The sequence below is a fragment of the Triticum urartu genome, chromosome 6A (assembly GCF_056163025.1).
Source record: "Triticum urartu cultivar PI428250 chromosome 6A, HENAU_Tu73, whole genome shotgun sequence".
Lineage (NCBI taxonomy): Eukaryota > Viridiplantae > Streptophyta > Magnoliopsida > Poales > Poaceae > Triticum > Triticum urartu.
Window position 1 is genome coordinate 155,135,132 of NC_141878.1, and position 13,912 is coordinate 155,149,043.

The 13,912-nt window shown below is 46.1% G+C and overlaps 1 pseudogene; it reads left to right on the forward strand.

Moving 5' to 3' along the window:
* The first annotated feature begins 6,851 nt into the window (after nt 1-6,851).
* Nucleotides 6,852-7,862, forward strand: LOC147964561 (uncharacterized; annotated as a pseudogene).
* Nucleotides 7,863-13,912: the final 6,050 nt, after the last annotated feature.

A 13,912-nucleotide genomic window follows, 5' to 3' on the forward strand; every position in this document is an offset into this window, starting at 1 on the left:
ACCGAGGTGGTGGCTAGTTGTAGACATTCTTGACATCAAGGTGAGAGACAGACTAGCGGCGAATAGAAGCCACATTGAGAAGTGTGCGAAGAGTGGTCAAGTGGGCCATATATATCTCTACTATTAAAGGAGGATCGAACGTCGTGATGGTTCGACCTCCATCGAGCCCCTCCTATCGCTAGCTTTCCCGCCCCCGTTATGCCACCGATTTTTTTCAAGCCCTCTAAAAACCAGCACACAACTGACCCTTTAAAAACCAGAGACAAGTAAACAAGGGAACCAAGCGGTTCAATCAACACCTTCCTCCCCACCTCGTACGGTCTACACACAGCATGGGCAAAGAAAAAAAACAATGGTTCGACCTCCCGTCGCACGATCTACGCAGCAAAACCAGCACACGATCGACCCTGCTTTTTTCGCGTTCAATAAGCGCTTTTGCCCATGATCTATATATCCACCCGAAGCCCACGCACACCACGTCCGTCTCTCCCACCCTGTACTTCTTCCCAGCCGCAGCCGCCGATCTGCTCTCATGCTGCCACACCGATCTGCTCTCCCACTCTCCGTTCTCCTTGATATGGTGCGAGCTCCTCCGCACACCTGCTCCCCGTGCCGTTGCGGCACCGGCAGTGCATGCTGCTACTGGGTTCGGGTACGCGACGCGATCTTCGCTGGTGTGCCACCAACGACGAGCCGGCGCGCCGTAGTTGTCCCCTTCCGCGTGGGCCGACCTGGACGGAAGGCTGCTGATCTGCCAGGCGGCGTCTTTCACCTCCACTGGCGCGCCGTCCTCGACTGAGAGGCGACGGCTCGACTTCCTCCGATCTGGTGGTAGGACGAAATCCCTTTCTCTCTTGCATCTATGCTTGATTTGGTTCTGTTTTTGTGCTGATCTGGTTTACTTTCATGGGCGTTTTGAGTTACTTGCATGTACGAAATCTTTTCCTCTAGCTCTTTAGATAACTCATGATCCAACCCTTGTACTCACGGTTCAGTACATGAAATATTCTATATTTTACGGTCACAGTGTACATGGTGAAAAGTATATGTCTTCTTTTCTATTGATACAACAATGATGTATGATTATTATATGGCCTCCAAATGAGGCATGTGATTGTAATATGATGTGTTTGTGAAATGCGAGCAGTAGCCAGTACATATTTTCCTCTTGTGATTTTGATAGCTCGGTGATGGCGGGCGAAGCCACCAAGCATCGACACACATCCTAACCAATTCGGTCTGCTGTCATCTTGGATCTGACTAATTTTCTTCTTATTCTGCATGAAGTTCTAATGGATTAATATTCTTGTAGGTTGATTTGAATCCCCGGGTATGTGGTTATGCATGAGCTGTGGAAGCAAAGGTGTGTCGGCCGGAGCTGATTTACGGGGCTGTCATTTGGACGGTACAAAACTGTAATAATACAGACTCCCACTCAAAATTTCACTCCACCAAAGGCTCTCGTAAGTGCTTGACTTTGTTTCTTCATACTACGCGATATAATACATATGGGACATGAAATTAGTAATTACCCATAAATATTGTCTGTACTGGATTGCCCAAATTAGATTTATTTGTTTCTCTCTCCTGAGCAAATTTTTATAACACTGCTACTCAAATATAACTTGTGTTTCTCTCTCCTGCATTTTTTGCATCGTCCTCCATACATAAACATGATGGGATTTGGTCCAGGTGACAACATACAAGACCGTAACAATCAGCCTGTTTTAATTTACTGAAACTGGGTAGACGCTAGACAGAGACGTGATTATCCTTGGTATAGCTCCAAAGAATTTTAATGTGCCAATTAAATGTGATGCTTGGTGGTAGATTGGAAGCTTGCTACATGTTTTTCTCAATGGGCATACCTGCTGTTCTAAACAGAAAACACATAACAAAGCAGAAAGAGACAACTAAAGAGGCACATACCTAGCATAATGTACCTTATTCTTTAGTAATACTGCACTGTTGTGCAAAATTATGGCCTTACTTTACTGGGCAGAATTCTGGCGTAACTTTACTGGGCAGAATTATGGCCTAACTTTACTGTACACTTGCAATTTTTCTCCTGCATGATCTACCAAATGGTGTTAAAATTTACTGGGCAGAATTATAGACTGATTTATGAAGGACACAAAACACCATACATGATTTAGCGGCATCTCATGAAGTGCTGATCACGTTGCTTCACGAAAGGTTCACATTATAATTAGCAATCTGAATCGGTTTTCACAAACATACAAATGTTAATACCCTTTTCTGTGAGCTTTTTACCATGTGAAGCTTGTCTGTCCAATATGTCCCATAATCCTGAGAAGAATCACGACCATTGATGAAATCCAGCTCTCTCTTTTTTTGAAAAAATGCTAGGAAAAAAAGTTCATAGTGATTTTTCCTTTTCCACGAGAGCTGACATAATTTAAAAAGAGTGCACTTCCGGCCATGCTGAATTGTAGGATAAAATGACCACTGAGTTAGTCATGATCAAGTTGACTGAAGCATGTGTATCCAAACTGATATATGTATTGCATTATGTCTTTTGTACGGAGATATGGGCATGCTTTGTGCTTATATTTGTAGTTTAGTGAGTTTACTCATGATAGGAGCTGAGTTCCTACCGGGTCTAGCTCGTAAGTTGTAGGGGTGGAAGGGGCCTTGGCATGGAGGAAGGCGAGGTCGCGGGCGCTGGGGCGCCGTCGCGCGCGCGCGAGAGAGAGGGCGGAAGAGGCGGCGGCTAGGGTTAGGTCTCCTGGCTCCCTTCAGGAAGCCGAGCAAATATGATTGCTTCTACTTAACCTCAAACAAGTCCTTACATGAGTTTATATAATCTCCAAATACGATAACTGGGCTAAGCCCCTAATCTCTACTATTAAAGAGGGATCGAACGTCGTGATGTTCGACCTCCTTTCCACCGTCTCGTGCTATTGCTACTTCCCCCGCCTCGCCCCGTGCAACCCCCTTCAAAAAAATCCAGCATAACCGAACAATTACCGGGGAAGCAACTGCATCCCACGATCGCACGTCCCATGCCTGGTCTCCCCAGCCCCTCCCGATCACATCTGATCACAACTCTCTCACGTGAAAAGTCTCGCCGCTCTGCCCACACCACACACCCGCGCCCGGAGTCCCGGACCTCTCGATCCGCCGTCGTGTGCCCCGCGTGGATACTCCATGCCTCTCGCCGATGCTCCCCTCCCCGTCCGCCTTGTGGTCGCGGACTCGCGGTGGCCGACTTTCTCTTCATGCACGACAATACCCCCGTCGCGTCGCCATGATCGTATCAGTCACAGTCGTGCTCGTGCTCGCGCTCGCGTTGCCCTCGTCTCGGTCGCCATCGCACACCTCCTGTACAGCATGCTCGTCATGGCAACCGCCACCGTGCTTCGGTGTACCTATAGTCCTGTACTCTGTTTATCACGAATCAGACCCCGAGTGTGACGGGACCACTATTCGGCTGCTCCCGTCGGTTGGCTGCCCCAATTCCCGTCCGTCGTGCAGCTGCCGCAGGCTTTCTTCGTCGCCATCTAGCCTCCACTGTCTCCTTTCCCCTCTCTGAAGGCAGGCCCTCCTCGATGTGATGAGTAGTCTGCGGTGCTGCCGACCCCTGCACGAGGGAGGCCGCGGCGTCGGCCACACCATCTCTCTCGTCGGGGCCGTCCTTCATGTACCGTACCTGGCCGGCCGGGAGGAGCGTGCTGCTCGCCATGATCTTCTCCACGTCGTAAGTGGTAACAGCTGATGGCGAAGTTGGTGACCTTCGCCGCCTCCTTCCTCCTCCTTCTCCTACTTGACTGCATGCAAGAAACACAGCCAAGCGCGAAAGCGACGAGCAATGATGTGCACTGCCATTGAGTACCTTGCAGGGTTCTCGCTAGGAATCTGAAGATAGCGTGTTGTACACTTGCAGGTAATTGCTTTTATTGGATTGTGCATGCAGTGTTTCTTGGCTCAGTGGGAGGAGAGGCCAACCGTACTTGTGTAATGGTGCAGTTAAATGTTTGAAGGAAGACTTGGTTTGGTGCCTCTACGCTAACTGAATATATTTTTAATCCGTCTATCGAAAAATTACATCTTACTTGGAGAATAATTACATCCTACTTCGAGGAAGCAGGGACGTGTCATATGTTTTTGGGATCCAGGTAATACTTAGCTTACCTGCTAGACCACATTACTTCCAAAATATTTACCTACCATGACAGGAAAATATATCAAAACGCAGGAAAGAAGAATATATTCAATAATGTCATCATTGTTTCGGTACCGGATTCAACTTATTGGATCTAGCAATGCATTGTAGACTCAACATATCTAGCTCAGACCCATCATCTTCTCATTCCTTGTTATGTATGCTTTTCTTTTGAAGTTTTCATCATCCTCGCTTTGTTTATTCAGATCCAGATTGTTGTATATACATCGAAATTCAGATCACACAGTGACTTACAAGGAGGGAATCAGCAGGGCAAGGGAAGAATCCTGGAATGTAAGTTTGATTATTTCCATAATAAGGGGACCATGATAGATGTTGGCTAACTGTGTTTTGAAGAATATCAGTTTCCTGTTCTCTTGGTGTTATTGGATTTGCCTCAATGTCATCCAGATTGGTTTCATACACCAAAATCTTAATCCAACTCCTTTCTGGACATGAGTATATATGCACATGCTACATAGTTTTGATGTATATATGTCTCTTCCTCTGAGTAGTATGCTCCAATTTTTTGTTTCTTCGTGTTTATTGCCACTTGAATAACATTCAGTTTCTCTAAAAAATGTTGTACTCCACGAAGCTCTCTCTGTGTGGTGGGAAATCTATCATGCATAGCAATTAGATGAAATCAGTTTTTAATTTGAGATGTCCTTTAAAAAACCCTTGGAGAAACCAGGCGAATTGTCGGTTAGCCCGCATCAATATGGCACATCGACCAGAGTTGCTTTCTTATGGACGATGTATTCGCATTAAATTAGAGTCGCTAGCTGTTCTGGTCGCGGCGGTCAGCGCCGCCCTCCCATCTGGTCACATTGCGCGACATCAATACAGGTTTGTGACTCTGGGCTAGCATGAATGCGGTGCGGGAAGCTGCGCGTCTGTTGGAGAGATAGAGCATGTTTGTTTCTTTTTCTTTTTCTTACTTAATAGGTGGATTTGCTCCAGTGATTCTGCGGTCGTCGAGGAGGTGAGGTTTTTCCATCAAATGATTCTACAGTTTGTTTGGTGTCAACTATATGTGGTAGTAATCAGCACTGCTACTAGGTGCAGAGTAAGGACTAGGACAAGCATCAGTTACGTAAATTGTTAATAAATCTGGTTTTGCAAGTCGTTGAGTCATAGTAGCTATGTAGGATTCCTAATGGACACTACCATGAATCATGTACTGTCGTTAAGGCAAGAGGACCTTTTCTAAATGTATTCCAGTAGTGCCGAGCCTCTTCTATGTTTTCCCTTTCGGCATGGACAAGGATTCACCTTGATTACTATTAGAGAGTACATGTCTGTAGTAGTTAGCGTGGAGTGATAACTCATCCGCCAGTTGCACTTGTTGTTTCATATAGTTTTATCAATAGTAAAACTTCTAGGATTACAATTATAGTGCTTTACTTGGAATAAGTAGGGTTTATGTATCTTTGCGATATTAACATATTCCCTTTGTCAAAAAATAAGTACGGTTTATGTCCAGATATTGTCAGTAATACTGTATGATCTAACTTTACATGCTTTTCTCATTCTGGAGTGTAATGTCATGGACGTCTCATGCGATTTCAGTCTTTTCAGTGTGCAAATGGTTAGAGCATTTGACCTATATATATACATGACTTATGTCAAAATGGCCATGAGGATATAGGTGGTACTCAGAAAATGCCGAGCAATATGAGCTTTTCATAGCAACTATTTAGTTGGAAAAAAATATAGATTGAATATGGATGTATCAGATGCGTCTGCTTGATAGGATGCTTATTTAGTTATGTGGATGCAGTGGCTGCAGTGATGCTTCCTTTGATGTGGATATGTGTTCTCTTTTTTTAGTATTTGCTTACTTGCTTCTTGCTTGTCTATCAGGCTACTTTGGTAGACTTTAGAGAGAAATTTATTTTCGAACAAGACTATCAAGGAAGCATCAGGGCAAAGATATATGTTGCATTACTACAGTTGAGATAATTTGATTTGATTCTAATATGTCAAGCTTCCGAAACTTCACTATGTACGCTGGTTTGGTGATTTGATATTTGTCACAATGTAGTAATAAGCAACATATGACACATAAATTCTTTATTTTTTTCTCTTCAGGATACATCCTCGTGGAGTACAAGACATTGACCAATATCTCCTCAAGCTATACAAGATTAGAACACAGGGATACTTTTTTAACTCGTGATGATAAGTATGTATATCTGGAATTCAGGTTTGACTCACATGTATTAGGTTTAGTAGTACTCTCTCCCTTCAAAATAAATGTCAGGTTTTAATTCAAATTTGAATTGACACTAATTTTGAAACAGAGGGAGTACATTGTATAGGGAAGAAGATATCATACTATTTTGTGGGGTGAGCGCTTTAAGCAGGAGGGGTTGTCAGGGCTACAAGAGGGCTTATTGTGGGTTAGTAGATATAACAATGAGCAACTAGCAAGGTTGGATCAGCGTTGGAGGCGAATAACAATGGTGAGCGACGTTCAAACTTATTATTATGTTCCGTGGCAACGCACGGGCACTCAGCTAGTAACAATAAGATAAATGGGCCAGGCCCCTAACTGCCTGGGCTGTAGTATATGCCGGCCATAACATCTCTCCCCGCCTGCACAAACAGCTCATCCTCGAGCTGGAAGGTGGGGAAGTGCTTGCAGAATTCCTTGAGGTGATCAAAGGGCGCCAAACACCTCCGCGTCAGCTGGGGCGGGCAGGTCGCCGAGCCCGGCGGCGGCGGTGTCCTCCTCAATGTAGTCCGCAGCCTCCAGGTAGAAGAGTCGCGGGCAGACGTGGTCGTGCACGTAGGGCTCGTCGCAGTTGAAGCAAAACCCTTGGCGGCGACCCTCGAGTTGCTCGGCCGGGGTGAGCCGGCGGAAGGGGCGCGCCGCGGTCGCAGCAAGGGGCGCCGCAGAAGCCTGAGCAGGCCGACCTTGCGCGGGAACTTCCGGCCAGGGTGGCGGCCTCGGCCCGGAGCGGTCGATGGCCACCGCGCGGCGCTCGAACGCGCGGGCGTAGTACATGACCGTCTGGAGGTCCTGTGGCCCGCGCATCTCCACGTCCACGCGGCTGTGGTCCGGTAGGCCGTCGATGAAGAGTTCAGCCCGCTGACGAGCCGAAACGCCGGGGGCGTGGCATGCCAGTGCCTGGAAGCGATCGGCGAAGTCTTGCATTGTGGTGAGGAACGAAAGGTGCCCAAGCTCCGCCAGACGGCTCCCGCGTATAGGCGGACCGAAGCGCAAGAGGCACAGATCGCGGAAATGCTCCCATGGTGGCATGCCGCCCTCGTCTTGCTCGAGAGTGTAATACCACGTCCGGGCGGCGCCTCATATATGATAGGAGGCGATCCAGGTGCGCGGACGCGAGCGTGCACTGCCCCCTGAAAAATTGGTCGCATTGGTTGAGCCAATTCAGGGGGTCGTCGGTGCCGTCGTAGGTCGCTAACTCCAGCTTGGAGAATCTCGACGGTGGCTGGGCGTGGACAACGGGCGGGTATGTGTCATCCACACGGAACCGCGAGGGCGACGGCGCCGAGTGTGCAGGCTACAGAGTACCGCCATGGAAAAGGGGCCCGTCCACACCATCGTAGGGACCCACGGCACCATACATGTCTTGGTATTAATTTGATATGTCAACTAACAGTAGCACATCTCTAACAATGATACTGGAAGAATTGTTGTGTATTTGTAGGAAACACTATACAATGAGCATATAACTTTCTAAATGATCCGCTGACGCATTGTTGATTTTAAAGCGCGGAAATTACTGGCATTTGTTATGAGCAGTCTTAAATATGTTTGCTTCTCTCTCAGATAGAAAACTTTGTTCCTTGCAACGTGTTGATGTTTACCTCTATGCTATTCCATAGTGTGAGGATATGTATATGTCTATAACGACATGCACACATCTTTAGCCATAGTATCACTGAGGTGTCTATCAGCAGATGATTATGAGAATCACTAGAAGGTTCACCGGATTTGAAGAAGATGGTGACACATGATGGTGGAGTACAAAAGAGGAGGAAGAATACATATTTGACTTCTTGCAAAGTTGTCACAGAAAAGGAGTTCCACTACATTAAGTGATTTCAGGGGTACGATATGGTCGTAGTTGGCAGGGTAGGAAGCATGAGCGAATAACATCATTTTTCATGTCGCAGTTCGCTGAAACAGCCATGTAATCAATAGCGCTCTATCCTTTTGCTATTCTGTAGCCACCGGAGATAAAGAAGATGGTGGCTCGGTCTGTTTCGGCTGGGTGTTGGAGGCTATTGGGACCGAGATGAAACTAGCGATCCCGTGTTGTAGCTTGTAATATTTAGTATCCTTGTTAAATTTTGCCCTATGCCTTGATTGGTTTGGAGCCGGAGGTGAATTTGATTATTGCCCCAGTATAACTAAATATTTGTCTGCAGAGTTGACATTCGTGTTAATGTGTTTCGCTTAATGTCTCTTCCTAGTTGTCAGGTCATAATGGAGAGTCATGTGTTGTAACAAAGAGAGTGAAAATAGAGTCGAGGAGCAGACGTGAAGGGTGAAATTGTGGAAATGAATTGTTCTGTAGTGGTCGCTTTGGCTACTGTCAGATTTGTTCGTCAAGAAGACATCCCAAAAACCCAGCCCAATTTTACACCCTTTGACATTAAGCCTTCTTTGCCTGGGTTTGATAGTTGCACTATAATTGCATGGTGTTTCGGTTAGAATTTGATGCGAGCGATATATGCGTTCAAGATGTGGCAAGAAGCATATAGTGGTGCAAGAATATGTGTAGCCATTAGGAACAACAGCTATGAGTCCATGACTAGCACCAACAATGCTAGAGTAAGGGTGGATGAAGAGAATGGTGGTGGGGCAAGAGGGAAGGGAGAAATATATCACTTTCGTTGCATGCAAGAAAAAGGTGCCTAATGAAACACAAAGGCTGACTTGGAGCAATGCAGCAAGTGGACATGAATGAAAATCATGTACTGCCATCTTCTGCACACATTTTTGTATTGAAACAAATATATAATCATAACATCTACATTATGGGAGAAGCAGGAGCATTACAATGAATAGATAAGGGAGTCACAGTAGTGTTGGATTAAAAAAAAGAAGAGATCTCCTCCATTGAAAAGGTCGAGGAAGATGGACGCGGGTAAAAGGGATGAGACTCATCAAAAGTCATATCCCAAGAAGTAGGCATCCGACGCCCAACATGATCCCTTATGCTCATCGTTATATCCTAAGAAGACACACTCAACGCACTGAGCAGTCAGTTTGGTGCGTTCACGTGGGCAAGGACATAACAAACACAACCAAACAATTGAAGCCCTGAATAATCAGGAAAGAATCAAATAGACGGTCGAAAGGAGCGCCACCCTGCAGAGCAATGGATTGCTTTGCTAAAGGAAGATGAGATAGATGGAAGTGGAGACAGACTCGGCTCAAAAGTGTGGTGAAAGAGAGGCGGTGACCGGCAATGGAGGAGCTGTCTCAAGAAGGTGACGATGCTTGCGCTCAACCACGCCATTTTGAGCATGAGCACCAGGATAAGAGAACCAAAGTCCGCTCAGCAAGGATTCCATGCAACAGCTTGGAGATATACTCTCCACCAGAGTCACCATAGAACACATGAATAGGCGTAGAGAATTGAGTGTGAACCATGGCAGCAAAAGGCTTATAGATAAGACTTCAACACTCTTCATACCCCGCCGATCTGGCTAGGTGTTCCTTTCCTGTTTGCGGGTTGTGTGCCACGTGCTTGATTAAGCACCCCGGGTTCTCCTACTGTGCGCCCTTGGCCTTTACTTTTGGTAGCGTCTGTCCTCGGCCCGTCTCGTGCATAATCCAGGTACGTGTCGACTGTCTGAGCTCCCGCTCCCCATTGGTGGTGCTCGAGCGTGCGATTATGGTGTCACACATAAAGGGAACACAAGATGTGTGATTGAGACAGTGCTTGTAGCAATCCACAGAAAGGCAAAGGATGCCCATCAAGAATGGTAGGGAGCGAAGGTGGTCACAAAGGTCAACGTTGCTAGTGATGATCCCGGTGCCAGTGATGATCGACATGTAGAAGTGTTCGACCACAAGCCTTCACCAAGGCAATGTACTTAGAGTCGTTGCCAGTGATGACCAACATGTAGAAGAAGTGTTCGACCATGAGGTGAATGGTGACCGAAAGTGTAGGATAATGAGCACTCGCCAAAATCTAGTCGCAATCACCACTGAGATGAAGCGCTCAAAGCAAGCATGGGGGGTTTGCTTAGGGCCATATAGACAGCGACGAAGACGAAAAACCATGCCATTAGGAAGAGAACCGAGGTGGTGGCTAGTTGTAGGCTGTCTTGACATCAAGTTGAGAGACAGACTAGCGGCGAATAGAAAGCCACATTGAGAAGTGTGCGAAGAGTGGTCATGTGGGCCATATATATAGGAGAAATTGTCTCTTTGTAGTCATGACCATGTTCTCACCAGTAAACAAGCTTTGTTATGCTCAAGAGTATCATCAGTCTTAGCCTTGTAGACCCACTTGCAAGTGATGAGACGAGAACGAGGAGGAAGGGAAATGAGATTCCACGTGCCGATGCGGGCAAGAGCACCAAGCTATGATGCCATCACATGCAGCCTTTTGGGATAAATAACCTCACGGCAAGAAGTTGTCTCGCGAAGAGCTGAGTAGTAACCATAGCGGTCAATAGGCAGAAGTGGGCGAGCTCAAAAAGCATAAGTAGGCTAAGCTTGAGGCGGTGCGTTTCCAACAGAAGAAGATATAATAGTCGAGGGAGATGGCTTATCAGAAGAATCGACAACACACGGACCATGAGTGTAGTAAAGTCGAGGAACATGAGCAAAAGAAGGAACATATAAAAAGTCAAAGTGAGTCATAACATTCCCACCAAGTGATGGGACGAACAAGAGGAGGAAGAGAAACAATATCACACGTGCCGATGTGCTCAAGATCAACAATCTTCTTTGCCATCGCAAGATGTCATTTGGTATGAATAACATCACGATAAGAAGTCGGCTCAAGAACACGAGTGCCAACTCTTGGAAGACCAAGGCGGTTAAAAGGCGGAAGTGGACAAGGAAGCAAGCCATAAGTAGGACGAGAGGGGAAGTGGCACATCAGTAGACACATTTACAACATGCGGACGATGTATATAGAAGTGAGGAAAAGATGGCAGAATACGAGCAGAAATCATCGGGATAAACTCAGGTGATGGAGACAAGGAAGCCAAAACTGATGAAGGTGTAGAATCCTGTGATAAGCGAGGTGAGGAAATCATAGGAGATGATGACATTGGTGTTGGGGAACGTAGTAATTTCAAAAAAATTCCTACGCACACGCAAGATCATGGTGATGCATAGCAACGAGAGGGGAGAGTGTGATCTACGTACCCTTGTAGATCGACAACAGAAGCGTTTGGTTGATGTAGTCGTACGTCTCCACGGCCCGACCGATCAAGCACCGAAACTACGGCACCTCCGAGTTCTAGCACACGTTCAGCTTGATGACGATCCCCGGGCTCCGATCCAGCAAAGCGTCGGGGAGGAGTTCCGTCAGCACGACGGCGTGGTGACGATCTTGATGTTCTACCATCGCAGGGCTTCGCCTAAGCACCGCTACAATATGACCGAGGTGGAATATGCTGGAGGGGGGCACCGCACACGGCTAAGGAACGATCATGAAGATCAACTTGTGTCTATGGGGTGCCCCTTGCCTTAGTATATAAAGGATGGAGGAGGAGGAGGCCGTCCAAGGCAATTGGTGCGGCCAGGATGTGGAGTCCTACTAGGATTCCAAGTCCTAGTAGGAGTCCACCAAGAGGGGAGGAAGGGAGAAGGAAGTGGAGGAGAAGGAAAGGTGGCCGGCCCCCTTTTCCCTAGTCCAATTCGGACCAGAGGGGAGGGGGGCGCAGCAGCCCCTTGGCCCTTTCTCCTCTTCCCACTAAAGCCCATCAAGGCCCATTGCTTCTCCCGTAACTACTCGGTACTCTGAAAAATACCCGAATCACTCGGAACCTTTCCGATGTCCGAATATAGTCGTCCAATACATCGATCTTTACGTCTCGACCATTTCGAGACTCCTCGTCATGTCCCCGATCTCATCCGGGACTCCGAACTCCTTCGGTACATCAAAACTCATAAACTCATAATACAACTGTCATCGAAACCTTAAGCGTGCGGACCCTACGGGTTCGAGAACAATGTAGACATGACCGAGACACGTCTCCGGTCAATAACCAATAGCGGAACCTGGATTCTCATATTAGCTCCTACATATTCTACGAAGATCTTTATCGGTCAGACCGCATAACAACATACGTTGTTCCCTTTGTCATCGGTATGTTACTTGCCCGAGATTCGATCGTTGGTACCTCAATACCTAGTTCAATCTCGTTACCGACAAGTCTCTTTACTCGTTCCGTAATACATCATCTCGCAACTAACTCATTAGTTGCAATGCTTGCAAGGCTTATGTGATGTGCATTACCGAGAGGGCCCAGAGATACCTCTCCGACAATCGGAGTGACAAATCCTAATCTCGAAATACGCCAACCCAACATGTACCTTTGGAGACACCTGTAGAGCACATTTATAATCACCCATTTACGTTGTGACGTTTGGTAGCACACAAAGTGTTCCTCCGACAAACGGGAGTTGCATAATCTCATAGTCATAGGAACATGTATAAGTCATGAAGAAAGCAATAGCAACATACTAAACGATCGGGTGCTAAGCTAATGGAATGGGTCATGTCAATCAGATCATTCACCTAATGATGTGATCCCGTTAATCAAATAACAACTCTTTGTCCATGGTTAGGAAACATAACCATCTTTGATTAACGAGCTAGTCAAGTAGAGGCATACTAATGACACTCTGTTTGTCTATGTATTCACACATGTATTATGTTTCCGGTTAATACAATTCTAGCATGAATAATAAACATTTATCATGATATAAGGAAATAAATAATAACTTTATTATTGCCTCTAGGGCATATTTCCTTCAGTCTCCCACTTGCACTAGAGTCAATAATCTAGTTCACATCACCATGTGATTTAACAGCATAGTTCACATCACCATGTGATTAACACCCATAGTTCACATTGATATGTGATCAACACCCAAAGGGTTTACTAGAGTCAGTAATCTAGTTCACATCGCTATGTGATTAACACCCAAAGAGTACTAAGGTGTGATCATGTTTTGCTTGTGAGAGAAGTTTAGTCAACGGGTCTGCCACATTCAGATCCGTATGTATTTTGCAAATTTCCATGTCAACAATGCTCTGCACAGAGCTACTCTAGCTAATTGCTCCCACTTTCAATATGTATCCAGATTGAGACTTAGAGTCATCTGGATCAGTGTCAAAACTTGCATCGACGTAACCCTTTACGACGAATCCTTTTTGTCATGTCCATAATCGAGAAACATATCCTTATTCCACTAAGGATAATTTTGACCGCTGTCCAGTGATCTACTCCTAGATCACTATTGTACTCCCTTGCCAAAATCAGTTTAGGGTATACAATAGATCTGGTACACAGCATGGCATACTTTATAGAACCTATGGCCAAGGCATAGGGAATGACTTTCATTCTCATTCTATTTTCTGCCGTGGTCGGGCTTTGAGTCTTACTCAACTTCACACCTTGTAACACAGGAAAGAATTCTTTCTTTGACTATTCCATTTTGAACTACTTCAAAATCTTGTCAAGGTATGTACTCATTGAAAAAACTTATCAAGT